At 44.3% G+C, this 27891-nt stretch overlaps 1 long non-coding RNA gene across 1 annotated transcript; it reads left to right on the forward strand.

The window, feature by feature from the left end:
• On the forward strand, positions 1 to 27206 carry LOC134479096 (uncharacterized). The gene is made up of 3 exons (XR_015622726.1): positions 1 to 193; positions 5063 to 5195; positions 26327 to 27206. It is a non-coding gene; the product is annotated as an uncharacterized LOC134479096 (long non-coding RNA).
• The last annotated feature ends 685 nt before the right edge of the window (positions 27207 to 27891 follow it).

The raw sequence follows: 27891 nt of genomic DNA on the forward strand, positions 1-27891 counted from the left end.
GAAGACGGAGTTCAGATAGGAAAACAGGAGCAGGCATGGGATAGGTCAAAGGGAGAGCTTTTCTGGCCTGGGGCAATAGCCCGAGAGAGAAGTGGATGGAGTTCATCAAGGAAGGAGCAGTAAGATCTGGGGGCTTCAGGAAGATTGAAACAAAAGGAAAACCACAAGACTTTGTGCAACTGGTTGGCGACAGGTAGGTGGGTCTCTGAGTACAGGTAGGTTACAGGAGCTGAGACAAGACCAGGCTCGGTGCTGTCCGTGTTGGTCCCATCTGCCTTTGGAAGTGCCTAGGTAGAGCATTCCTCTTTAAGGAAGAGTGGTGTGAACAGGCCTGGAATCCTCGTCTTCCCTGTCACCATCAGCCCACGACCCAGCCTGTCTGGTCTTAGAACTAAGCCAAGCCCTGGCCCCAGGGGAAGAAGCAGCTCCCAAGAGCAGAAACAGGTTTAACAGGTTGGTTTCTGCTCACAGAAATCAAGGTCCAAATGTGCAAACAGGTAGGGCATGAGCAGTCACACAAGTCACTGCCCAGGGCAGAGTGCCCAAGGTTGCCCCCTCTCTCACTGTGGTCAGAAGCAAGTACGGAGCATGCCCTGATAGAGTCCTGCCTTGATCCTTCGTTCTTGTAGCCCCTGTGGTAGACAAGGGAAAAGAACAGGAAAGGGAAGGGACCAAAGCCTAAAAGAGACAGGCAGTCTGGTTCCCCATGCTCCCACAGCTCATCCTTCCTCAGACGGTGTAGTGGGTGAAAGGCGCCCATCCACGGAGGAAGAGCACAAATGACCATCTCCCTGGAGACCATGACTATGACCTTCTTTGGGAAAAGACCGTTTAGTGGTGTAATTAAGTTAAGTTATCAAAATGAGCTCATCTTGGATTAGAGTAGGCCTTAAATCCAAAAACAAATATCAAGACATAGATGAAGAGACAGCACTGAAGAGAAGGTCCTATAGAGGGAGAGGGCGTGGTTGGAGCCTACAGACACAAAAGGGCCCCCCCCAAAAAAAAAATGGCAGAAACGGGACGTGCTACATTTACCTGCCCTTTTCAAGGCCCTGCGTTCTTTCTTCAGTACCACAAAAAGAAAAAGAGAAAACCAGGCTGGGAGTCTAGAAAGCCCTTCTCACTAACTGCAGCATACAGGAGTCAGAGGTTTAAGAATATGAGTTCAGGGGGCTGGGGATTTAGCTCAGTGGTAGAGCGCTTACCTAGGAAGCGCAAGATCCTGGGTTCAGTCCCCAGCTCCGAAAAAAAGAACAACAACAACAAAAAAAAAGATTTATTTTGGGCTGGAGAGATGGCTCAGTGGTTAAGAGCACCGAGTGCTCTTCCAGAGGTACTGAGTTCAATTCCCAGCAACCACATGGTGGCTCACAACCATCTGTCATGGGGATCTGATGCCCTCTTCTGGTGTCTGAAGACAGTGACAATGTACCCACATACATGAAATAAATAAATCTTTAAAAAAAAAAAAAAGAATATGAGTTCAAGGCTGGCTTTGGCTACACTGAGAGTTTGGGGCAAGCCTAGGCTACATGAAATGCTCCCCACATTTGGGTCGAGGTCTTCCTCAGCTGTGTTCCACTGTTGAGATAGGATTCCCACTGAATCTGGAGCTCAGTGACTCAGAGGATCAGCCAGCTCCGGGATCTGAGTCTGACTGCCCTCCCGTTGCTCTTGCCCTGAATTGGGGTTACAGGAACAGGACCAACGTGCCCAGGTTTTGCGTGGGTTCTGGGGATCTTAACTGAGGTCCTCATGCTTATGTGAAGAGCAAGCCACCTCCCCAGCCTCCATTTATTTATGTTGGGGGATCCTAAATGACCCGGAACCTGCTGTGTAAACTGAGCTGCCCTCTCCCTCCTAAGTGCAGAATTACTGGTACATACCACTATGCCCAGGAAAAGAAAAGAAAAAAGAAGCCATTTTCATTAACCAAATACCAACAAATACCCATAGAGTGCAGAGAGAAGCATTGTAGATACACAGGAGACCAAGCTGAACCAAGTACTAGTCTCCTGGCCTTGTATTTTAGTGGGAGAAACAAACACTAAATATACAAATAGGTAAATACACGTGATGCATATGATAATGGTAAATGCTGCAGAGATTAAAATCAGGATTAGAAAAGGCCTCTGAGAAGTAAGAAGTAAGCAGAGACCTCAGTGAGAGTCTTGGGCACTGAGACACGCCTGTAAGACACCTCAAAGCTGCTAGGCCTGTGTGGGTAGGTAAAGTGGAAGAGGTCTAGGTCACACACAGCGTGGTGGCTTCAGAAAGGCTTGGCTTAGGGGGCTGGGGATTTAGCTCAGTGGTAGAGCGCTTACCTAGGAACCGCAAGGCCCTGGGTTCGGTCCCCAGCTCCGGAAAAAAAAAAAAAAAAAAAAAAGAAAGGCTTGGCTTTTACTCTCAGTACAATGGGATGTGGTTAAAAGGATTTCTGCAGTTTTTGTTGCTTTTGAGACAGGGTCTCGGTGTGTAGCCCTGGCTGTCCTAGTACTTGCTATGCAGATCAGGCTGAGCTAAAACTGAATTCTGGGACTAAGGTGTGTGCTACCACACATACCACTTAGGAAGTTTAAACGCGGAATGATGGCGATCTAGACTTAGGACAATTTATTGGTGTGTGTGTGTGTGTGTGTGTGTGTGTGTGTGTGTGTGTGCCACATGTGTATGCATGCTAGGGGAGAGCTGAAGAGGGCATCAGATCCCTTGGAGACAGATTACAGGCTGTTGTGAGCCAACTGACACGGGTGTTGGGACATGAACTCAAACGCTTTACAAGAATAGCAAGCTCTCTTAAACCCCGCTTTACCGCTACAGCCCCTGCGAACTTTAAGTCTTACTCAGCCTCACCTCAAGTTCAAAACATATATATATATATATATATATATATATATATATATATATATATATATATGTTTCTTAAAGTCACATTTATTAATGTGTGTGCAGGAGTATGTGGCCATGGTCCACATGTGGAAATCGGGGGTGGGGGTGGGGGGAGACAACTTGCAGGAGTTGATTTTACACCATGTAAGTCACTCGAATTGAACTGCCTGATCTGTGGGTGCTGGGAACCAAACCTTGGACCTTTACAGGAACAGAAAGCACTCCTAACTCCTGGGCTAGCCATTGTGAAAGCATCACTTGCAGAAACAGGGAAATGAGCAAAGAGACTAACTTAGTCCAAAAGGAAAGAGGGAAAGCTGGGAGTAGAATGGTAGCTAGCACTGTGAATGAATAAATATTTGTGTGTGTGTCCATCTGTCCGTCTTCTTAAACATAGGCTATATATGTGTACACACACACATTTTGGAGAAGTCCAGAGATAGAGATCAAACCCAGGGTCTCATGTATTCTAGGTTAGAGCTCAACTGCTGAGTTATATCCCTATCCCTCCTCCTCCTCCCCTTCTTCTTCCTCTCCCTATCCTCTTCTCTTAATTTAGTTTAAAACACAGCCACATAAAATAGGTGTAGTGTAGAATTTCCTTGGTCCTAGTCCCAGAGGCAGGCGATTCTCTGAGTTTGAGACCAACCTGATCTCCACTGATCTCCGTTTCAAGTTCTAGGCCAGTCAAAGTTACATAGGAAGACCTTGCCTCAAAAAACAAAAGAGCTGCCAGGTGGTGGTGGCGCACACCTTTAATCCTAGCACCCAGGGGTGGGGGTGGAGGTGCAGGGGGGATCTCTATGAGTTCCAGGCCATTTGGGTCTACAGAGTGATTTCTGAGACAGCCAGGACTACACAGAGAAACCCTGTCTTAACAAACAAACAAACAAGCAAACAAAACAAAACAAAACAAGCTAAATTGTCTAACCCAGCCTCAAGTATATCCCAGCCAGCCTTGCCATGGGATTATGGGCTTCCGTCACCTCGCCCAACTCCCAGGAACTTCTTTTGTTTTTAACTCTGGTACCAGGAAGCTGGAAATAAGTGGTAGGTTTTAGCCTTGACTCCAAGGACAGGGAGGAGGACTCTCGATAATCGTCCAGTCAGACAGAAGGACAGAGACTAGAAGGTGTCCCTTTCATCTGCTCCTTTTATCTTTATCTGTAGGTTGATAGTGGCGGCCCTTTCTGTAGAGAAAGAGGCCGGTTTATTTGTTCTCTTGATTTGAAAAAGGAACTTAAAAATGTTGAGAGCTCAAAGCTAAACTTTGAAGGTCTGGATAAATAAATCATTGTTTTTGTCTCCTTTTATCTCTGCAAAGTTTTGGGGGAAATAAAAAGTGTATTAAAGAGCTGCCTCCAAGACACTGCTGTTACCCAGCCAGACCAGGAGCAGATCATTAGTGACGACTAAGAGGAGAGTCAGAGGCCACGCTCCGAAGGAAGGAGTTCACCTGGAGGCGCTTTGACCTTTTGGGGGTTTTGACTAAGGATACTCAACCAAAACCTGTCCAGTCAAAACCGAACCAAACCACTATTGGTTCTTTTCTGTAGGAGGGGACAGACAATGCCAGGAAACCTCAATAGTGCCCTTAGAATGGAGGTTGGAGGCTATGTTAGAGTTCTTGAGGAGAAGGTTACAGCATTTCATGGCTTCTCTTGTCCTTAAACTTGGCTGACCCCCATACCAGTCTGCTTTTCTTTCCCTGTGCCCTGGCATTCACACAGAACCTAACTTGGGCCTTGTCTAAGTGACGCTCAGAACTCCCTCCAGGTCTGAACACCCCGTAGCCGTGGCGTGTGCATCTACTTCTGCCAATACCACCTGACCTGCCTCGCACTTCTGAAGGCCCCTCAGACCTGGGCTATAGCCTCCTTGACTCCTTGTAGCAGCAGCCTTGAAGCCCAACCCTTTGGAGCTTCTCCGTTGTAGCACCCCAGTTCCCAGAAGCATCCGAAGGACACGGCAGGCCCTGAGACTTGAGGAATGGAGGAACCCCCCCCCCAGCCAGAGGCGTGTTGCTGCGATCGGATGCATTATTTATGACTCCGATGTCAGCGTGGCTCCCAGGCACCCAGAGAAATGGAAAGGCACTTGGGTCTGTGTTGATTAAACTAAATATTTAAACAGGAATGAGGAACTGAGGCAAAAATCCATTTTTCTTCAGAAGGCAGACAACACCACAAACGACTTCAAGGTTGAGGACCTAGTAAACACCATCCAGATTAGAGGGGAAGACTCGGCGGGACCCCTGGTCAAGGACGCTTCAGAGCAGAACCGTGGGCTTGTCGGAGGCTGAGGTAAAGATTGAAAACTGGTTGAGAATGAGACCGGGAGACACCAGGACAAAGCCAAGCTGACGTCATGTCCCTGGCTGTGTTTTCCTTGCTCAGGGACCTCCATCTCCTTTTTCAGAGATATTCTGAGCTGGGCAGTGGTGGGGCACACCTACAATCCCAGCCCTTCAGGAGCAGAGGCAAGTCAACTTTGTGAGTTCTAGGCTAGTCAGAGCTACCTAGGGAGGTTGTTGTTAATAATAATAATTATGATGATGACGAATAGAAAAAAGGAAAATTATGGTTTCAAGGCCACGCTTGGCTGTTGTTTTAGTTTTGTTTCACTTTTCTGTGATAAAGTACCCTGGTGTCTGCAACATAAGGGGAAAACAGGGGTTTTTTTTTTTTTTTGTTTTGTTTTTGTTTTTTGTTTTTTGTTTTTTTTTTTTTTGGGTTTTTTTTTCCAAATTATTTAATGTATGAGTGCTCTGTTGCCTACCTGAAGAGGGTATCAGATCTCCCTTACAGATAGTTGTGAGCCACCATGTGGTTGCTGGGAATTGAACTCAGGACCTCTGGAAGAGCAGCCAGTGCTCTTAACCTCTGAGCCAACTCACCAGCCCCCAAAAAAGAGTTTTATTTTGGTTTTTTGGTTTTGGGGTTTTGGGGACCTTTGGGGGCTTAAATGCACATTATGGTTTATCATTGTGAGGGAGCCAAAATGGTGGGAACTGAAACAGCTGGTCACATCACACCATAGTCAAGGGCAGACAGAATGAATGTGTGTATGCTTGCCAATGCTCAACTCAGTTGCTCCACTTTTACATGGCTCAGAATACCCTACCTAGGGAATGGTGCCACCCACAGTGGCATCTCAATTAATGTAACCAACACAGTCCTCCACAGACAGGCCCAAGGCCAACCTGATCTGACAGTGCTTCATGGAGTCTATTCTCAAGTGATTCCGCATTGTGTCAAGTGGGCGATCAAAATCAACATCACAGCTGCATAATGAGTTTGAGCCAGCCTGGGCTACATGAGACCTTGTCTCCATGTCACCCAGCCTCACCCCTCAAAAAGATGTTCTACTGCGTTTGTCTGCCTCCTACATAGAAGCCCTTCTGTTTTCAGAAACATGAGGTAATTGGCGACCGTTCACCAACCCTCTTCTCTTGATTCTCCTGATTCCACAGGACATAGGTCCTATTCAGTCAGTCAGGGAGCTGATCTCCACCCACTACACAGATACACAAAGGACCCAAGGCAGAGCAGATGGAGCGTGGAGCTAAAAGTCCCCCATCAAGAAAAATCCTAGTTTCCTCTAGATTTGAGCAAATACAAAACATAAGAAGGAAATTATAAGCAACAATGACCCGCCATCTTTTTTTCTCAGTTATAAATACATACATACATACATACATAAATACATACATACATACATACATACATACATACTACATACATACATACAAACACACACACTGGGCGATGGAGGCTCACACCTTTAAACACAGCACTCACAAAGCAGTGGCAGGTAGATCTCTGTGTGTTCTAGGTTAGCCTAGTCTACAGAAAAAGTCCCAGGAGAGCTAAGGTTACACAGAGAAACCCTGAAACCCTGTCTCAGAAACAAAAACAAACAAAACCCCAAGTTGCTAGCTTATTTGTTCTGTGTCTACATATGTATGCCGGTTCCAGAACACGGTATGGAGACCAGAAGACAACTTGAGAGATCTGTTCTTTCAGCTGCGTGGGTTCTAGGGATTAAACTCAGGTGGTATGTCGAATATTTTACCCACGGAGTCATCTCACCAACTGGCTTTGGGTTTTTTGTTTTGGTTTTGTTGTTTTGTTTTTTAAGTGGGATCTTATATATCCAAGTTTGGCCTTGACTTTCTCACCCTCCCGGCTCCACCTCTTAAACGCTCTGTGTTACAAGTTCCTGCCGGCCCGCCTGGCTGACCAGCTGTCATTTAATCTAGCTTTTCCTGTTGCCTTTTTCCTCCCTGTGTGACCTCTCACTTGTATTTCCACAGCAGTCGCTGTCCCCAGCCCCCAAGGATGTGCTTTTTCTCAGTCCCTGCATACACAAATGCCCTTTTCCTTCTCTCACAGGAGGACAGCTGAGACAGGCTGACATTTTCCAAATTAACTTTTATAAGAACTTAGGGAATAATTGCAGAAAATACAAGTGCCTAGGTTCAATTCAGTTCAACATTTACGGAGAGTTCGATGCTTAGTGTCATACTCTGGATCGTGGTGATAAATGGAGTCCAGTTCCAGGAGTGGGGGAGCCTGCTGTCTAAGAAAGAGGCAGGGATGAGGGCCAGACTGCTTATAATCTAGGAAGGGAAGGGCCACAGCAACTCAGAGCAGTTAGTGAGCAGTGTGCTGTGTTCAGGGGCAGGCAGAGAGGGCCTTTCTGAAGGTGACATTCTGCGCTGGGTAGATGTGGGAGGGGAAGACGGTAGGATTTTCTTTATTCCATTTTGGTGTGTTTGGTTTTGACTGTATGTTTTTCCTAGGTCCTATGACGGAGGGTGTGTTTGATCCTTTGGTTTTGTGTTTGTTTTTTTGAGACAAGGTTTCACTGTATAGCCCTGGCTGGTCTGGAATTCCCAGCAATCCTTCTGCTTTGGCTTCTGTTTCCTAGTGTGGGGATTATGGCAGTCCATCACCATGCCTAGTAGACAAAGGAGTTTTGACTTAATGACATGAGCACAGAAGAAATGAAAAACCAACCTGACCAGATTTGTATAGAAGAAGTGTGAAAGTAGACCTATTATTATTATGATTACTATTACTATTACTACTATTACCATTACTTATTACTATTACTATTATTACTAGTACTTATTACTAACACTACTATTACTATTATTACTTAGTACTAATACTATTACTAATACTACTATTACTATTATTACTATTACTTATTACCAACACTATTATTATTACTATTACTTATTACTAATACTACTATTACTATTATTACTATTACTTATCATTATTACTATTATACTACTATTACTATTACTTACTACTAATACTACTATTACTATTATTACTGTTACTTATTACTATTATTACTATTAGTATTATTACTATAACTATTACTTATTATTAATACTACTATCACTGTTATTACTATTACTATTATTATTATTACTATTACTTATTACTATTGCTATTATTACTATTACTATTGCGTGTTACTTATTACTATTACTATTACAGATGCCAAAGGGTGTGCACTTGTGTGAAAGTCACAAAGCCAACCTTACAGACTTAGTTCTCTCCTTACCCTCTCTCATAGGTCCTAGGGATTGAACTCAGGTTAGCACATTTGTGTAGCAAGCATCTTTTCCCGCTGAGCCATCTCACTGACTAGTTTTAAAGACAGGTAGCTGAAGCAAGTCTGCGTGGCCAAGCCTTGTTCATGTAGCCAAAGCAGTCCTGGAATTCCTGACCCCTTCCTCCACCTCCCCAGTGCTGGACCGATCAAACCTGGAGCTTCACACATGGTAGAGTTAATGTGGTCAGCCTCACAGGACCTGGAGTCACCCAAGTCACCTAGGAGATAAGCCTTCAGGCAGGCCTGGAAGGAGTAATTAGGTCCAGAGCACGCCTGTGAGAAATGTTGTTGAGTAGGTCCCTAGATGGGGGAGGGGGACTAAAAGAAAGCAGTACAGTTTCCTGGGCTGGGTCCTGAACTAAAATAAAGAGGAAAATCTAGCCGAGGAGGAGCATTCATTCTGTGGATGCCGTGTGCCCCTCTGACTTGAATTTCCTGTAGTGATGAACCTCTTGATCAGGGAGTTACCATAAACTTTTTTCTTTTGAGTTGCTCTTGACAGGATATGTTATCACAGCAACACTCGCTCAGGATTAACCTCCCCCATCCCCTCCTCCTAAATTCGGTGGGTTTAGTGTTGGAACAAGGTCCAAAAATGGAGTTATGTGAGGAGATTTCTGTGTGCTTGTGAGAAAATTCCAAGAAAATGAGACAAGTGTTTTGTGACCTTGGCTTCTTCAAAAACATGAAACTGTTCTTGGATTATACTTTTGTGCCCTTCCTAGGGGTAAACAGTTTTAGTTTTGTTTTTGAGACAAAGTTTCCTGTCGCCCCTGCCGCCCAGGCTAGCCTTGAACTTGATATGTAGCTGAGGATGGCTTTGAACTTGTGGATCCTTTTGATTTTACATTCTGAGTAGTGGGATTACAGTTTGCTCTTCCTAGCTTTTATCAAGTCTTTCAATCAAGCTCAGCCCTCTAGCAACTGAACTATATCCTCAGCCTTCCAGGACTTACTTTAAAGTCAGCAGAAGGCAGGTAGGGCTTGCACCTCAGTAGCAGAGCCCACCCGGCCCACACGCAGCCCTAGGTTCCATCTCCTGCACAGAAAGCAAACACAAACAGTGGAAATATTCCTGGAGAGGCAGCAGTACAGGTCAGCAGAAGGGCAATTGCCTAACATGTGCAAAGTCACAGGTCCAGTCCTTAGCATCCAGAATACAATTTAATTTAATTTAAAAATATTTCAAGCCAAGCATGATGAATCGAGCCTTTAATTTCAGCATGCTAGAGACAGAGGCAATTGGAACTTGCGAGTCCAAGGTAAGCCTGGTCTACATATCACATTCTAGGCCAGTCAGAGCTACATTGTAAAAACCTGGGGGGTTTGTTGGTGTTGTTATTTGTTTTGTTGGTGTTGTTGTTTTAAAAAGAAAGAATGATTCCAGAAAACTGGGCAAAACCAGAACTCATTGCCTAAGTTCTGTTTTCCTTTTAGGGGAAAACCATTTATAAGGAAGGCAGTATTATTGCCTTTAGACAGGAGAAATCCTAGCTGTCAGAGTTGAAGAGAGGGCTCAGACCTGGGTTCCCAGAACCCACAAGGTGACTCGCAATCCTCTACGACTCCAACTTCAGGAGACTTTGATGCCCCTAAGGGAACCTGTACTCATATGCACACATCACCTTCCTAATATATACAGAATTTAAATAAAATAAATAATATATTTATATATAGAATGAGTCCTGAAAGACGAGATTACCAGACCTGATAAATACATAATGTGATTGTTTGTGGTTGTTTAATTTATTTTCTTTGGTGCGTGTGTGTGTGTGTGTGCGCGCGCACGCGCGTGTGAGGGGGGAAGGCGGGGGGAGGGTGCAGGTGCCTACTGTGGCCAGAAGAGGTGGAGCTGGAATTGCAGGCAGTTTTGAGGTGTCTAAATGGGTGCTGGGAACCAAACTCAAGTCCCCCAGAAAAGTAGTGTGCCACTGAGCCATCTCTCAAGCCCCTGTTTGTTTAAACACTACTGTTGACCTAACCCAGGGTTTTCAGTCTGCTAAACAAATGCAAATTCATTCTCTCTCTCTCTCTCTCTCTCTCTCTCTCTCTCTCTCTCTCTCCTCTTCCTCCTCCTCTTCCTCCTCCTCCTCCTTTTCCACCTCCTCTTCCTCCTCCTCCTCCTCCTTTTCCACCTCCTCTTCCTCCTCTTCCTCCTCCTCCTCTCTCTCTCCCTCTCCTCTCTGACACTGAGCCATATCTGTAGGAATTGGCTTTTTTATTATTTAATTTAATTTTTATTTATTCACTTTACATCCTGCTCATTGCCCCACCTCTGGACATAGGCCTCTTAACATTTTATTTTGAGTCCTAATCTCCCAAAGTTGCCCAGGTTGGCATGAAGGTATACTGGAACTCAGTCAGACCTTAAACCTCTGATCCACCTGCCTCCTCCATCTGAACAGCTGGACTTACAGACCTACACCATCAGTCTGGTTCCTGAGTGGAAACTTTAAGGGTTCTTTGGAAAGTCAGTCTTGTTGGATAGTGTTTTGCTGGGGCTGATGTGAAGAATTATTTTCACCTGAAGTAGATGCAGGTGAAAGGCTAAGGCGGACTCATGAAGGAATGTTTAGCTGAAGCAGACACAAGAAAGAGGATGTTCTGCTAAAGCAAGCATGTGTAAGGACACGTGATGAAGGATTTTTTTCCTAACAACACACATGTATTGGTCCACCTTACATTTCATAGTTGAGCTGCATTTGTAGGTACTCTATACAGAGAAACGTACCAAAAAACTTCTGGTGGTGTGCTGCAGTTTCTTGCCACTTTTGTAGACTCGGGCTGATTGCCAGAGTGAGGTCGGCTGAGCCAGATGCACATGCTGAGGCAAGACCCATGGAGTACAAGTGATGTTTGGACAGAGTATAAAAAGGACTCAACAGACAGTAGGGTGGGGGGTGTGGAGGCCTAAGCTTGATTTGCTGACACAGCTAGCTGTGCAATGCTTGTTGGTCTCCAGTCTTTGCTGATCTTTGCTTCCCTGAGAGAGGAACAGCAGAGAACTTCTTCTGGCATCCCTCCTGGTCACTCATGCTGACTCGTGCCAAGGCTTCCGGCTGTCTCTGCTTGGTAGTGCCACCACTGCTGATTGGTGTTGGCTATCCTGACTCTACTGAACTGGACTGCTGGTGTATCCATGAAGTGTTTGTGAATGTATCAAGGTACCACGGCTGACCTATGAACCGGACTTCCAATTTCCAAACAACACAGATGGGAGTTGCTCCAAAGAGTCTTCATAAGCAGGACCACTTCCCCATATCCTTTCTTTCCCACTGCCTCTGGTGGGTGATAGGCTAGAAAGGAAGTTAAAGCATTTAAGATCCATCATTGGAAGTAGGTTTAGAAAATATTAAAGGGGTTGGGGATTTAGCTCAGTGGTAGAGCGCTTGCCTAGGAAGCGCAAGGCCCTGGGTTCAGTCCCCAGCTCTGAAAAAAAGAACAAAAAAAAAAAAAAAAAGAAAATATTAAAGTTACAGGTTACTACACAATTCTCATCAAGAAAAGAGATGAGTATTTGTGGGCTCCTAATAGATTTAATTACTTACTCTAGGTACAGTACTTGAGGGGATAGTTGTTCAAGCTTGGAAGACTACCAGAGTGTAAGAATTGGTAGATTTTTTTCTTTCTTTTGCTGGAAAGTAGAGGGTTATGTGTGTGTGTTTTGTTTTGTTTTGTTTTGTTTTGTTTTGTTTAACATCTTATTTACTTTTGAGACCATGCTGGCCTCGAACTCACAGAGATCCACTTATCTCTGCCTGCTGAGTGCCAGGACCAAAGGTACTACTGCACCCAGCTTCCTCCATTTTGTTCTTATCAAAATAGTTAGCACTCCTCTTAGGCCTCTGAAGAATTAGCTGAGAAACAAAGCTATCGATCAGTACATATCGTTAACTAGACAAGAAATGCTAGGCAATCATGAGAAAACTGTGTTTGTTGCTGGGGATTAAATGCAAGTGTTGAGGTAAGGGCGGCGGGCACAGTACCTCTTAATATGCCACTCAGGCTGGCCTGGAACTCAGAGCAGTCTGTAGAGACAAAAGGCCAAAAATCAAAGCAAAATCTCAGATTTTAACAATCAGGCCACAAACCAGGTGTGATGGTGTGCACACATCATCCCGGTACCTGGGAGGTCTAGAGACAGGAGGGTCACTGGTTCAAAGCAATTCTTAGCTACATAACAAGTTTAGCACTGGGGTTTCGGGGTTGTTTTTTTGAGACAAGCTGTCACATAAGGCAAATTGGCCTTGAGTAGCCAACGAAAAACTCCTGATCCTTGTGTTTCCGTACAGAAAGGATATCCCAGGCTGCATGAGAACCTGTCTTTTTTTAAAACAAACAAACAAACAAACAAACAAACCCCCAGAAGCAAGGTGCTACAGAGATGCCTCAGAGGTTAAGAGCACTGACTACTCTTCCAGAGGTCCTGAGTTTAATTCCTGGCAGTTACATGGTGGCTCATAACCATGTGGAATAGGATCCGATGCCCCCTTCTGGTGTGTCAGCGGTAGTCTACTTATATACATAAAATAAATAAACAAATCTTTAAACAACAACAACAAGGAAACCAAGAATAAACAAACAAAAACCCAAGTAGACCATGATCATTTGGAGCCTTGGAGGTCCATGATGTCGTACATACACATCTTGATCTTAACCCCCAACAGTCCAGAGCCTTGCATGTCTGGTCAGTTTCAAAGCAATAGCTTACTTACTCTATAAGACTTAATACCCAGGCGATCATGAGCTGTCCGCCCACACATGGACCCCCCATGGAAGGCTCTGGAGCTAAGAACAAGCAATTTCTCCTCAACTGCTATAGAATGTCACTCCTCTTGATGGGGCAAGCTTCCTAGGAGCTCACCACTGCCCTTTCTTTTCCTTCTCCCCTCTCCTCTCTTCCCTCCCCTATGGTACTTGGAACGGAACCCAGGACTTCCTACATAGTTGGTAAATGCTCTACCATTCTTTTTACATTTAAAAACTATTTTTATCTTCATGGGTGTTTTACCTGTATGTATGTATGTATGTATGTATGTATGTATGTATGTATGTATGCCACATAGATGCCTGGTGCCTGCAGGGAGTCGAAGAAAGCATTAGATCTCTGGAAATAAAGTCAGGGTTAGTAGTAAGCCACCATGTGGCCACTGGAGAACAGAATCCAGCTTAACTCCAGCCATCGCTCCAGGAGAGGACCACCCTCCCCCTGGTTACTTGTGGTGTCAGTGGTTTACTAAGTTGCCAAGTCTGGCCTTGATCTCATTCTATAGCACAGACTAGCCTACCTAGGAGTCACATATCCTGAGTATCGGGGATTGTAGGCCTGAGTTACCAGGACTGGCTGTCTGCTGCTTTCCCACAGTGTATTTTAGTCAATGTGTGCCCTTGGCACATTTCTGTTATAGTGTGCCTGAAAGGCCTTTTATGTCCCACCCTGTCTACAGCCCCCTACTTTAACCTCTTAAGTGTGGGGTATACAAATGTAACCCACCATGCCTAACTTGAAATTCTGCCCTTTTTGGGGGGTCAGGACTGGGAATTGAACCTGGTGCCCTGGTCAAATACCCCTTACCATTTTGATCTCTATCCCTAGCTCACTTTGTTGTTGTTGTTTGGTTGTTGTTTTTTAATTAATTTATTCTCTTTCAAGACAGAGTTACACTGAGTTGCCAGGCTAACCTTGAACTTGTTCTGTAGCTCAGGTAGGCACAGACCTTGTCATTCCTTGCCTTAGCCCTCTGAGTACCCAGAGTTTCAGGCCTGCATGTCCACGATGGGACAAGGTCCAATGTTGCCCAGACTGGTCTAAAATGTGTTGTAAAACCAACCTCACAGACCGCACCTTAAACTTCTGCTCCTCCCTCTACATCTGGCACTGGGATTACAGTGTGCACCATGCCCAGGTGCTCTGCCAAGGATCAAACCCAGGGCTTCTGCCTGCGTGGTAGGCATCAGCAGCTGAGTACTTCTCTGTCCACATATTAGTGCATGTATGTGTTCATTTTGTTTTATTGTGACAGGCTCTCCTTATGGACCTCTGGCTGTCTTGGGACTCACTCTGTAGACTAGGCTGGCCTCTAACTCACAGAGATCTGCCTGCCTTTGCCTCCCAAGTGGTAGGCTTAAAGGCATGCCCAGCTCCAGAAATTATGTATGTATGTATGTTTGTGTGTGTGTGTGTGTGTGTATGTGTGTATGTATGTGTATGTATGTATGTGTGTGTATGTATGTATGTGTGCGTATGTATGTATGTGTGTATGTGTGTATGTGTGTGTATGTATGTATGTATGTATGTATGTATGTATGTATGTATGTATGTATTTAAGAGGGAATATAGGTCCCTGAAATGAGTTACAGGGGGTTGTGAGCTATCCAACATGGTTGCTGGAAATCGAACTCTGATTCTCTGTAAGAGCAGCAAGTGCTTTTAATCACTGAGCCATCTTTCCAGCCCCCCAGAAATTTTTAATGAATCATAACATGTTTTATTTTCATCAAAATTATTTGTTTTATGTATATTTTTGGATATTTGAGACGGTCTCACTATGCAGCCTAGAACTCACTATGCTGACCAAGCTGGCCTTGAACTCACAGAGATCAGCCTGCTTTTACGTAGATTAAGGTTGTGTATACCATACCCAGCAAAAATCCTTTTCTGCTAGTTAGGGGAACTTAAGTTGCAAAGACATGACTATAAAATGAGTAGTTTTCTCAGACAGAGTTTGTTGGGCCAGAGGTTGTCACATGTCTTGGGCGCCTGCACCTTCATTTCCTTATACAATCCTGTCCCCACTGGAGCCGAGAAGTCTGCAGGCTGGAAAGCAGGCAGGAGGGACACTGAGGGAGACAAGAAGCTTCAGCCTCCAGTGCTCCCTCACTCTGTCCCTGAGCTCAGGACAGACTTCTCTCCTCATGTGATTTCCTTTTTTAAAGATGTGAAGTTAGTTTACATAAACAAATAAGACTCCTCACTAATACAGAGAAGGTGCCAGGCCACTAACGCCTGTGAATACCAGCTGGAAAGGAAATTTACTGCAGGAGACAAAAGGGAGCCACAGAAGGATTTCAAGCAAGAGTGTGACAAGTGTTTTAGAAACACCCACAGAAGCCACTGGAAGGACAAATTAGAGAAGGAAAGCAAGACAGTTACAAAGAGTCTGCTTCTATTTGACTTTTTATTATCATCAACTTGTGTGTGTATGTGAATGTATATGTGTATATGTGTGTATGTGCATATGTATGTGTATGTTGTATTTGTATATGTATTTATGCCTATATATGTGCATATGCATGTATATATGTGCAGGTATATGTATGTGTGTATGTGTGTATGTATATCTGTACATCTGTGTGAATGTGTGTGCATGACAATATGTGTGTATGTGTGTATATATGTATGTATATGCATGTATAGGTGTGTATGTGTGCATGTATGGGTGTGTGTGTGTGTGTGTGTGTGTGTGTGTGTGTGTGTGTGTGTGGTTATGTGATATGTGAGAGTGCTTGTGTCATAGCACTCATGAAGTCAAAGGAAAACTTTTATGAGAACTTCTCTCCTCCCACTGTGGGTCACAAAGGGTTGAATTCAAGTCACCAGGCCTGTATAGCAAATGTTTTCATGAGCCCCTTGATTTCTTCTCTGAGACAAGGTCTGTCTGAGGATAGGTAGCCCAGGCTGGACTAGTGCCCATTCTCTGCAGGCTGGTTTATCTCAAGTTTCTTCTCGTTGTTGGAATAGTCTCACTCTACAGCCTAGGCTGACTTGGGACTCACTATGTAGTCCAAGGGCTGGTTCTAGAACTCATGGTAATCCTCCTGCCTCAGCCTCCTAAGTGTTGAGGCCTACAGCTCTGTGTTACCATGTCTGGCTATAAGTCCAATTTTAAAGAACTTTTTAAGATACATTTTCTAGAATCAGGCATAGTGATCCTATCTTTGATGCCAGCACTCATGGGGCAGAGACAGGCAGATGTCTTTGAGTTTGAGGCAGCCTCGTCTCAGTCTAGCTAAGGCTACATAGTAAGACTGTCTCAGGGGTTGGGGATTTAGCTCAGTGGTAGAGTGCTTGCCTAGGAAGCGCAAGGCCCTGGGTTCGGTCCCCAGCTCCGGAAAAAAAAAAAAAAAAAAGACTGTCTCAAAAAGCCATATACATACGTGTGAATTAACTGGATCATATAGCTGTTCTGATTTTAGTTTTTTGAGAAATCCCTAAATTGATTTTCATAATTGTGTATTAACTTGCACTTTCAACAGCACCACCAAGGGAGTGTCTCTTTCCCATCTCCTTTGGTGTCAGATTTCTCTCCCCATCCCTCCCACCCTCTTGCAACTAGCTCTGTAGACCAGGCTGGCCTTGAACTTTCAGGGATATGCCTGCCTCTGCCTCCAGAGTGCTGTGATCAAAGGTGTGTGCCTTTAATCGACTTCTTCACAAGAGCCATTCTGACTTGGTGAGATGGTATCATAAAGTAGTCTTAATTTGCATTTCCCTGACACTAAGGAAATTGAAGATATTTAAAAATAGTTATGTGGCAATGTGTGTTTCTTTTGAAAAACATTAATTTCAGTAGCCCCTGTCTGACACAAAGATAGTAAAGATTTTTCTCTCCTCCTATAGGCTGTCTGTTTGCTTTGCAGATAGTTGTTGGTGTGGTGGTGGTAATGGTGGTGGTGGTGGTGCTGGTGATATTGGTGATGGTGGTGGTGGTGATGGTGGTGGTAGAGATGGTGGTGGTGGTGTAGAAACTTTCTGATGTCATGGTGTCTGTCTCATCCGTTGACTCTTTGGCTTAGTTCCTGTGCTCTCGATGCTCTCTTTAGAAAGTTCTTGCCTAACCCAATGTCTGAAAAATATTCCCTATGGTTTCATCAGAAGTTTCAGTGTTTCAGGTTTTAAATTAAGGTCTTTGACTCGTTTCAAATTGCATTGATTTTTGTGCAAAGAGAAAAATATGAATCTAATTTCACTCTTGTGCAGGTGGATATCCAGTTTTGCCAGAACCATTTGTTGAAAAAGCTGTCATTTTCTGCTCCATATTTTTGCCTCCTTTGCCAAAAAATTAGGTGGCCATAACTTTACTGGTTTAGTTCCAGGTCTTTCATCCTGCCCCACTGGTGTACCTGTGTGCTTCTTATGCCAGGATCACATCTCTATCTCTCCAGCTCTACGGTGGAGTGTTGTGATACCTCCAATTGTGTTCTTATTCCTTGAGATTGCTTTGGCTAGCTGGGTGGTGGAGGCACACACCTTTAGTCCCAGCACTCAGGAGGCAGAGACCAGTAGATCTCTGTGAGTTCGAGGCCAGCCTAGTCTACAGAGTGACTTCCAAGACAGCTAGAACTAACAAACAAACCAAACCAAACCAAACAAACAAAGATTGCTTTGGTTATTCATGGTTTTTGTGATTGTCGAGGTGTGGGAATTGCTGCACGAACCACTCAGATACCAATCTCACTCAAACAAGGCTGGTTCATTGAACGCACACCCCAAGTCTGATTAATCAGGGACACAATGCAGACTTGGAAGCTAACTCAGGACTCTGAGTCATAACCTTACAGAGCCTTGAAGCCTGGAGTCCATGAACATTTGTGTCAAGTTATCCCACCAGGCAGGGTTTAGGGATCTGGGACTTCCTTAGGAACATGCCTTAGTTATTCATTTATCCTGTTCCCACTGGTTGGGAGTATTCAACTCTGGCGGGGTGATTTCACTTGCCTTGTTGAACATTCTACCATCCATGCCCTACACTTGCCAACCAGGATGTCACTTCCCCATGCACATGTCTCTTTCTGCCAAGTGTGATATCAATTCCTGGGGGGAGGTCTTGGGAACTTAAAACTTTATTCGACCCCTATTCAAAAATGGAAGTTTTACTCCAAATGGCTTCTTTTTTTTTTTTTTTTTCGGAGCTGGGGACCGAACCCAGGACCTTGCGCTTGCTAGGCAAGCGCTCTACCACTGAGCTAAATCCCCAACCCCCAAATGGCTTCTTCTATTGGTGCATGTGTCCCTCTTATGTTGGGGTCCATCCCAGGGGCAGCTTATAAAGGCAAAACCCATAAAAGCTCATGCATAGGTGCAGGAAGTGCTGCCTGGCGTTTGGCTCGGGTCCAAGCTTCTTGTAGCTTACTCTACAAAGCAGTTCTAACTGCCCTCTATTGTGATTGGTTTCCAAGAACCCCAAAGCATAGGACATAACAGAGTGTGCAGTCCACTCGACCATGAGAAAGTGTCCTTGTAACAGCAGTAACAGCATAACATGGCTGGCTAGACAGGCAGCAGTTACCCAGGTCTTAACAGTGGTTCCATATGGATTATGGGATTGTTTTCTCTAGATCTGTGAAAGACGTCATCAACATTGATGGATAGTGCACTAGGTATGTGGGTTAATTTTTGTAGTAGAGCCAACTTCACAATATTAATTCTGCCATTCCAAGAGCATGGAAGGATTTGTTCTTGTCTTATGGTTTTTGACTTCCATTTTCAATGTCTGGACATTTGGGGGAGGAGGTCTTTTTTGAAACGGGCTTTCTCTATTATGTAGCTCTGACTGTCCTGCAACTTTCCATGGAGGTCAGACCAGCCTCAAACTCACAGAACTCTGCCTTTTTTCTTTTTTTCCCAGCCTCTTGAGGTTAAAGGTATGTTCAACCACACCCCACGGGATGTTTGGTTTAGCACTCTTTAGGTGTGTTCCTAGGTTCTTTTGTTTTCGTTTTCGTTTTGTTTTTATTTTTGAGACAGGGTTTCTCTCTGTAGCCCAGGCTGTCTAGGAACTCCCTCTGTAGCGTCAGGTTTCAGACCTGAGACAAGAGGCTGAGGTGCATATTTTGCATTCCAAAGCAGCCATGGTCTCCAGGTTCTCCCAGCATCCCTCAGTCCCTACCTGACATACCCTGCCCCAAATCCTGAACTTTTTAGCCCAGGAACTGGGCTGCCCTTCCCCTAGTTGCTTGTCCCTATATAATCCAGACATTTTTATCTCTTGCCCCTTCCTTCTCTGTTCTTTTCCTCTTTCCCCTTCTCTCTCGACAGATGCTTTCTCTCTTTCTCTTCTCCCTCTTCTATATTTTTCTCCCCATGGCAACGTTCCTAGCCTTGGTCCTTAGGGCCAGTGAACTTACCTGACCAAGAGCAGCTTCCCAGTAAACCTGCCTTTATATACTCTAAATTTTCACATAGACTAATCTGACCTCCAACTCATAGACATCCACCTGCCTCTGCCTCCCAAGTGCCGGGATTACAGACATACACCACCACCACCCAACCTTTAAACAAATAAACAAACAAACAAATAAATAAATAAAATATGTGAATACACTGTTGCTCCCTTCAGACACACCAGAAGAGGGCATCTGATCCCATTACAGATGGCCATGAGTGAGATTGCTGGGGATTGAACTCATGATGTCTAGAAGAACAGTCAGTGCTCTTAACTGCTGAGCCATCTCTCCGACTTTCTTTTTCTTTTAAAGCTATTACTAGTGGGATATATTTCCTCATTTCTTTCTCTAAGTGTTTTGCAGGGTGTCCAGCAGAGAAGACTATTCAGACATGGGTTTAAAACAATAAAAAGGGGGCTGGGGATTTAGCTCAGTGGTAGAGCGCTTACCTAGGAAGCGCAAGGCCCTGGGTTCGGTCCCCAGCTCCGAAAAAAAGAACCAAAAAAAACCCAAAAACCAAAAAACCAAAAACAAAAAAAACAATAAAAAGACTATATTAGATGATGGTTAGCATTAAGCACAAAACTACATTCTAGGTTGATACATCTCGTTAGCAAGAACAGTTAGCTACAAAAGACAAAAAGCAAGACTTCAGAGATTTAAAGATTCAGAGACTTTCTGAGAACCAGTGATCTTTTTTTTTTTTTAAGATTTATTTTATTTATATGAATACAACATTGCTGTCTTCAGACACACCAGAAGAGGGCATCGGATCTCATTACAGATGGTTGTGAGCCACGATGTGGTTGCTGGGACTTGAACTCAGGACCTCTGGAAGAGCAGTCAGTGCTCTTAACCTCTGAGCCATTCCTCCAGCCCAGAACCAGTGATCTTGATGGAATTTTTTTTTTTTTTTTTTTTTTTTTTTGTCATTTTGGTAGGAAGTACTTACTGTCTGTGCTGAGTGGTACTTTTAACATGGTGATAGTCGTGCTCAGGTTTGGGGCCTACTGCAATTGGAGGCGTGTCCCACGAGTGCATTATTAGTATATATGAAGGTTATTTACTTTATAGTAATTTTTTTCAACCTGTAACTTTACTATGTTTATTAAATATAAGATTTCTCTACTAGATTCTATTGGGTCCTTTAAAGTCTTTTAAGTATAGAATCATGTCATCTGCAAATAAAAATAGTTTTACTTCTTCTTTTCCTGTTTTTATGCCTTTTATGTCTCTCTTGTCAAATTGTTGGTGCTAAGACTTTAAGCACTATACTCAATAAGAGAGGAGTGAGGGCACCCTAGTGCCGTTCCTAGGCTCTGTGTCTGATGGTATGACCTTTGACTGTTCCCAACAGCTCCAGGACTTGCATCACAAAGGCATGTTGAACTGCTTTGAGCATCACTCTAGACGAGTGTGTGTTTTCTATCCATTAGTTTGTTTATATGTACTTCACACTTACTGGTTTATGTATGTTGAACCAACCTTGCATCTCCACAGTGAAGCCCGCTTGCCCATGATGCATGATCGTCTTAATGTTCTCCTGAATTTAGTTGAAAGTATTTTGTTGACGGATTTTGTGACCTAAATAGCTTTTTTTTTTTTTTTCTTTTTCTTTTTCTCGGAGCTGAGGACCGAACCCAGGGCCTTGCGCTTGCTAGGCAAGCGCTCTACCACTGAGCTAAATCCCCAACCCCCTGAATAGCTTTCTTTCTGCAGTGGCCACCTGGTTTTGGTATCAGGATAACATCAGCTTTATAGGATGAATTTAGTACTGTTCCTTCCTTTCTATTTTGTGGAGCAAGTTAAAAAAGAATTGATATTAAATCTTCCTTGAAAGTTTGATAGAATCCAGCGGGGAATTGGTCAGGACCTGAGGGGAGAATTTTGATTTCAACTGCAATCTCATGGCTTGTAATGGATCTGTTAAAGTTATTTATGTCTCCTCAGCTTTAATCTCGGTAGGTCGTATGCATTTAGAAAGTCATCTGTTTCTTCTAGGTTTTTACAGCTTTTTGGAGAATAAGTTTCACAGTATTTGCTAATAATGCTCTAGTTTTCATTTGAGCCTGTGGTAATGATTCCCTTCTGATCTCTAAATTACTAGTTGGTGTCTCTCTCTATGTCAGATTGGCTAAGGGCTTGTCAGTCATATTACCTTTTTTGAAGGACTAATCCTTGGGTTGATTTCGAGTACTGTTTTTGTTTGTTTGTTTTTGGAGACAGGGTTTCTCTATGTAACAGTCCTGACTGTCCTGGAACTTCTTCTGTAGACAAGACTGACCTGGAACTCAGAGATCCTCCTGCCTCTGCCTCCTGAGTGCTGAGATTAAAGGCATTCACTACCAGACTCTATTTCATTCATTTTGTCCCTAATCTTTGTTATTTCTTGTCATGTACTGGGTTTAGGATTGTCTGCTTGCTGTTTCAGGAGCCTTGAGGTGCACTGTTAGGTTGTTTCTTTGAAAAGTGCTGAAGATTTTTAATGTGCTCATGGCTTCTAAGCTTTCCTTTTAGGGTTGCCTTAGCTGGTCCCAGGTGCTTTGAAAGGTTATGTTCTCATTTTTGTTTGACTCTAGGAAATTTCCGGTTTCCTCTCTGGGTTTCTTGGATGACCCACTCTCTTTTGGTTGTGAGGTTGTTTGTTCTTTTTGTTGTGTTTTTAAGTCTTTTGTCTCCTATTGGTTTTGTAGTTTCTATAGTTTCTTTTGTCAATTCTTACTTTTATTCCACTGTGTGGTCTGAAAAGACTCAAGGAATTATCTCGATTTTTAAAATATTTATCGAGACTTGATTTGTGTCCTATGAGATGAACTCTTTTGGAGAGAGTTCCATGTATCACTGAGAAAATGTGTGTTTGTGTCTGTTGGGTAGAATATTCTGTATTATTTTTTAGGTCCATTTGATCTATAGTGTATCTATATATTTTTCTCATTTTTAGTTTGGAAGACCTGACAATAACATGTTGGGAGGGTTTCTTCTCTGGTCAATCTATGTAGAGTTCTGCATGGCGGTTGTGTTTGGGTGTCTACTCCTTTCCCTGTGTTTGAGAAGTTTTCTACTATAATTTTGATCAATAATCTGTCTATTCTATCAGATTTTATCTCTGTTCCTTCTTCTCCACCATGGCTACACCATGGCCTCTTGAGTATATCCCAGACTTCTTGGACACTTCATTCATTCACGATCTCTTGTTTTCGTTGTTGATTAGGAAGGCTTCTGTTTGGCTTGGTTTAGTTTGCTGGTTGTTTTTGTGTTATTGTTGTTTGTTTGTTGTTGGTTTATTTGCTTTTATGATTTGTTGCTGTTGTTGTTGATGATGTTTGTTGAGATGGGGGTCTCTCTAGAGAGGTAGCCCTGGCTGTCCTGGAACTCAGAGCTGTGTAAACTATGCTGTCTTCCAACCACCACACCCGGCTAATTTTTTAAAAATATTATCTATATGCAGTCTGCTTGTGTTATTGTCTCTAAGTTGCCCTCTAGACCTCGAAGGTCACACCCACAGGCCTTTGAGATTACTGGGGCCAAAGTTCCAGTCTTTCAGGGACCCAGGGCCAGCTGGAAGTTCTGGCTTCACAGTGATCTCTGGGACCACCAAGGCTAGAGGTGTGGTAGCTCCTGGTGTTTGCTGCTTTCCTCTGGTCCAAAGCCAGCCACCTGGAGGAGCCATGCTCTTTGGACCCACAGGAGCTGGAGTTGGAGGCCTGAATGTGCAGTGTTTCTCATCCTGCCAGGGCAAGAGACCTGGTTTCAAGGTGCTCTCTGGACCAGCTGGAGTAGAAGGCAGAGGCCTAGACAAACAGTGTTTTCTGGCCTGCTGGACAGGAGAAAATAAGTTGTAAAGTATTTGTGTGTATATATGGTCGCATGTCACATGCATGTGTGGAGATTAGAGGACAATTACAAGAGTGTTTTCCTTTTTTTTATCATGTGAGTGACAGGGACATGTCATTAGGCTTGCAGCGAGTATCTTTATGTGTTGAGCTGCTCTGCTGCTCTGGGAGTACCTTTATTCATTTAATTTTTTTGACAGGATCTCACACCCTGGTTGGTTGGCCTGGAACTTGCTATGTAGGTCAGGCTGACCTTGAACTCTATACTCAGTGCTGGGTTTAAATACAAGTGCCACTATGCCCAGTTTAGTAATCCGATTTGGAAAAGATAGGGAGATAGATTGGTAAGAAGATAGCCTGAGATAATGTCTTACTTTGTAGCCCAGGCTGGCCTAGGACTCATGATTGCAACCCAGACTAGCCACAGGTCTGCATTGTCCTTCCAATCCTGGCTCACCAGTGCTGGGAGTGCTACCATGAACCAGTGCTCACCTTTTAAAAATTGTTTTTTGGTTTGTCTCATTTCGTGTAGTGCTGTCCTGGAGCTCATCTGGCTGGCCTTGAACCCAGAGACTTGCCTGCCTCTGCTTTCCAAGTGCTGGAAATAAAGGTGTGTACCACCATTACCTGGCCAATATTTGTGTGTGTGTGTGTGTGTGTGTGTGTGTGTGTGTGTGTGTGTGACTGCATGTGGGTATGTACATACAAGTGAAAGTGTCCACCCAGAGGTGTTGGATCCCATGGTGCTTGAGTTATAGGCCTTTGTGTGATCTACCTGCCGTGGGTGTTGGGAAACAAACTTGGGTCCTCTGCAAGAGCAGTGAGCCCTTAACTATGCAGTCCTTGTCTCTCCAGCCCACCATGTGCTTCTTTTTTTTTCTTTTCTTTTCTTTTTTTTTTTCTGGAGCTGGGGACCGAACCCAGGGCCTTGTGCTTCCTAGGCAAGCGCTCTACCACTGAGCTACATCCCCAACCCCCCCACCATGCCCTTCTTAAGAAGATTTTAAGATATCCAAATAAGAGAAGACTTTTGAACAAACTTCCTTCTTGGCTCTAAGCTTTCTAATTAGTTCAAATGAATTCCAGTGAACTCATTAGTTATTCAGCAAAGGGAAGGAAAACAATAACCAGAGCCTACAACAGCCGCTGGACCTTAAGCCTAAACTGTCTTCCACCCATATGTGTCAGCTGAAGCTGTCAGGCCTGTGCCTCCAGGTCAGGTTACTCTTGGTTTAGACAGACGCACTCCAACCCTAGAACCTTTGCTCCACTTGGTCCCTGAATTCCATCAAGCGCGGCCTAGCTGGCCATCTACGACTCAGCAGTGCCCATCCTATTTAAAACTGTGGGAGGCAGTGGCAACTCATGCCTTAACTCCCAGCTCTCTGGAGGCAGAGGCAGGTGGCTCTCTGTCCGGGCCAGCCTGGTCTTCAGAGCAAGTTCCATCACAGCCTGGACTACACGGGGAAATCCTGTCTTGGAAAAACAAGCAAATAAAACAACAACAAGGTTGGGGATTTAGCTCAATGGTAGAGCACTTGCCTAGCAAGCGCAAGGCCCTGGGTTTGGTCCCCAGCTCCAAAAAAAAAAAAAAAAAAATAAGAAAGAAAGAAAGAAAGAAAGAAAGAAAGAAAGAAAGAAAGAAAGAAAGAAAAACAACAACAACAACAACAACAACAAAAAACAACAACAAAACCCAAACAGTAAAACTGTAATCTCTGCTCTTTCCAGCTCTCCACAGTGTTCCCTGATGCTTGGCTGCTCCTATACACAGTAACTTTACTTTTCCCCTTTCCACTAAAAGTGTTCTCTGATCATGAGTTCCAAGGAAGGGATGCTCATCCACAATAAATAAATATGGGGTGGGGGGCAGAGAACGGAGAAAGAAACACCAGGTTTAGCTGGTCTGGTGGCTCAGGCCTGCCTGTAATCATGAATTTAAGGCCAGTTTGCTACACTATAATTTTTTTTTCAGGACTAGCCTGGGCTACAGTGAGACTCATACTTGGGGATGTGGCTCAGAGATTAGGAAGGTTCAGCAGTTTGTAGCCGAATTACAGATGGTGGCTTCTAAGCATCTGTAACTCCAGCTCCAGGGGGCACAACACCCTCTTTTCAAGAATCTGAAGGCACCAGCCATGTAGGTGGTGCACATGCATACAGGCAAAACACTCATGTCTGTGAAACAAGAAATGAATTAAATCTTTTAAAAACAAAGATCTTTAGGGCTGGAGAGATGGCTCAGTGGTTAAGAGCACCGACTGCTCTTCCAGAGGTCCTGAGTTCAATTCCCAGCAACCACATGGTGGCTCACAACCTTCCGTAACGGGAATCCGATGCCCTCTTCTGGTGTGTCTGAAGACAGTTACAGTGTACTTATATATAAAAACAAAGATCTTTAAGAACAAAGCTGGCCTCCCCAGCTCTCGGGAGGCAGAGGCAGGCAGATCTCTGAGTTCGAATCCAGCCTTGTCTACAGAGTGAGTTCAAGGATAGCCAGGGCTACACAGAGAAATCCTGTCTCAATGCTTTCCCCCAACCCCCCAAAAAAGTTAAAAAAAATAAATAAAAGAACTACATGTCTGGGCTGGAACCCAGCAATATAACAGTGGGACACATATTCACTGTATTGGAAGCATGATCTTCTCTCTACCAATAAGAACAGAACCTAAATATCACCCAGGCAGTTTAGGGTTGGAAGCTAGAAATAACTTTGGTTCTGTCCTGGTCAGAGGCCAGGAAGTCTTTGTGGACTTGTTCTCTTAGTCTGATTTTCTGTCATCTTTCTTCTGTTCTTGTAGAGCCGCCTGGAAGCTGGGTGGAAAGGCCCGCCTAAACTCTGGTCAGACATGTGGGATCCACAGGCATGGGGACACCTTCTGGGTACACCCACTGCAGTGACCAGCTACCCCTCAGACCTCCAGCTGGTAAGGCGGGCTCGAGCTGCTGAAGCTCTGCACCTGTGTCCTGTGTCCCCGGTGACACCAGAAATGAAGACAGAAGTGTTGGCATCGCTTGGGATTTCAACTCGAATATGGAAAGTTTGGGATTTCTGGGCTTTGCTCTAAGTTCCAGCCCCATTCCCGGACTCTGACCAGGATAAGCTAAGCCATTCAAAAGGGTCCGGGAGGAATAATTGTCTTCTTAATGAGGTAGCACACCCACCGTGGCTTCTCAGAAACATCCGCATGGGCCTTTGGGGCCTCTCTGCTATGGCTCTCCAGTTATTCAGAAAATCTTAATCCACCCCCTTTCTTCCTCCTATGCATTTGCCTTTCAGATACTGGACAAAGCCAGAGTAGGTTTGTTTCCCCTGAGCTCTAGTGTTTTCTGTTTTCTCTCTGGTTTCTCTCTTCAACCCCAAATTTCTTCTAGTTGAAGATATCTAGGCTTCCAAGAGCCAATTTCTCATAAATCTCCCTACCTAGTAAAATGTATACGACATGTGCTAACCTTCCAAACCTTTTGTTTTTGCAAAGGCCCAGGTGCATTTCTGTTAACCCGATGGCCTGAGAGAGGTTTTGGCTGGTCTCCTCCCATTTTCCTTCATGTCCTTTGTGCTGATTCCTTCAAAGCCAGCCTGTCTAGAAAGACTGTGACATCAGACCATAGCAACCGGAGGGGGTGGGAGAGACACCATCACCACCTGCACTGGAATAAAACTAAGAGAACTTCCTGCCCAGGTGTGCTGTGAGCTTGCTAGCATGTCTGTCTGAGTGACGCTAAGAACATTCGCGTAAGGGTCCATGACACTTATGTATGTATGTATGTAACCGCAAAGTGTTTTATTCGCAGAAGTCCAGCATGCTGGCATCTCTGTTAATCCATTGGGTCCATCTCTGTACACATCTCTCATCCATTACCTGGGTGTGGGGCTGGACACTTGCTGGGAAAGTCTGGAAACTGCTGCTGGGGAAGTCTGGAAACTGCTGCTGGGGAAGTCTGGAAACTGCTGCTGGGGAAGTCTGGAAACTGCTGCTGACCCATTGTCCTTGCCTCAGGCCAGGCGGAGGGGCAGCTTCTGAGGGCCTAGTCTCTTTGAGGCCTGCCATGGAACCAGCCTAGCCTTCTTAGAGTTCTCCAGCTTTGTTTTTCTTACATTCATATTTCTTATACTTATTGGTTTGGTTTCTTTGAGACAGAATTTTTTTTTAAGTTTTTTAAAAATTTTATTATTTTTTTTTATTTATATGAGTACACTGTAGCTGTCTCCAGACACACCAGAAGGGGGCACCAGATCTCATTACAGATAGTTGTGAGCCACCATGTGGTTGCTGGGAATTGAACTCAGGACCTCTAGAAGAGCAGTAAGGGCTCTTAACCGCTGAGCCATCTCTGCAGCACCTGAAGACAGAATTTATCTCTG

The sequence above is a fragment of the Rattus norvegicus genome, chromosome 6 (genome assembly GCF_021556685.1).
Source record: "Rattus norvegicus strain SHRSP/BbbUtx chromosome 6, alternate assembly SHRSP_T2T, whole genome shotgun sequence".
NCBI classification, from domain to species: Eukaryota; Metazoa; Chordata; class Mammalia; order Rodentia; family Muridae; genus Rattus; species Rattus norvegicus.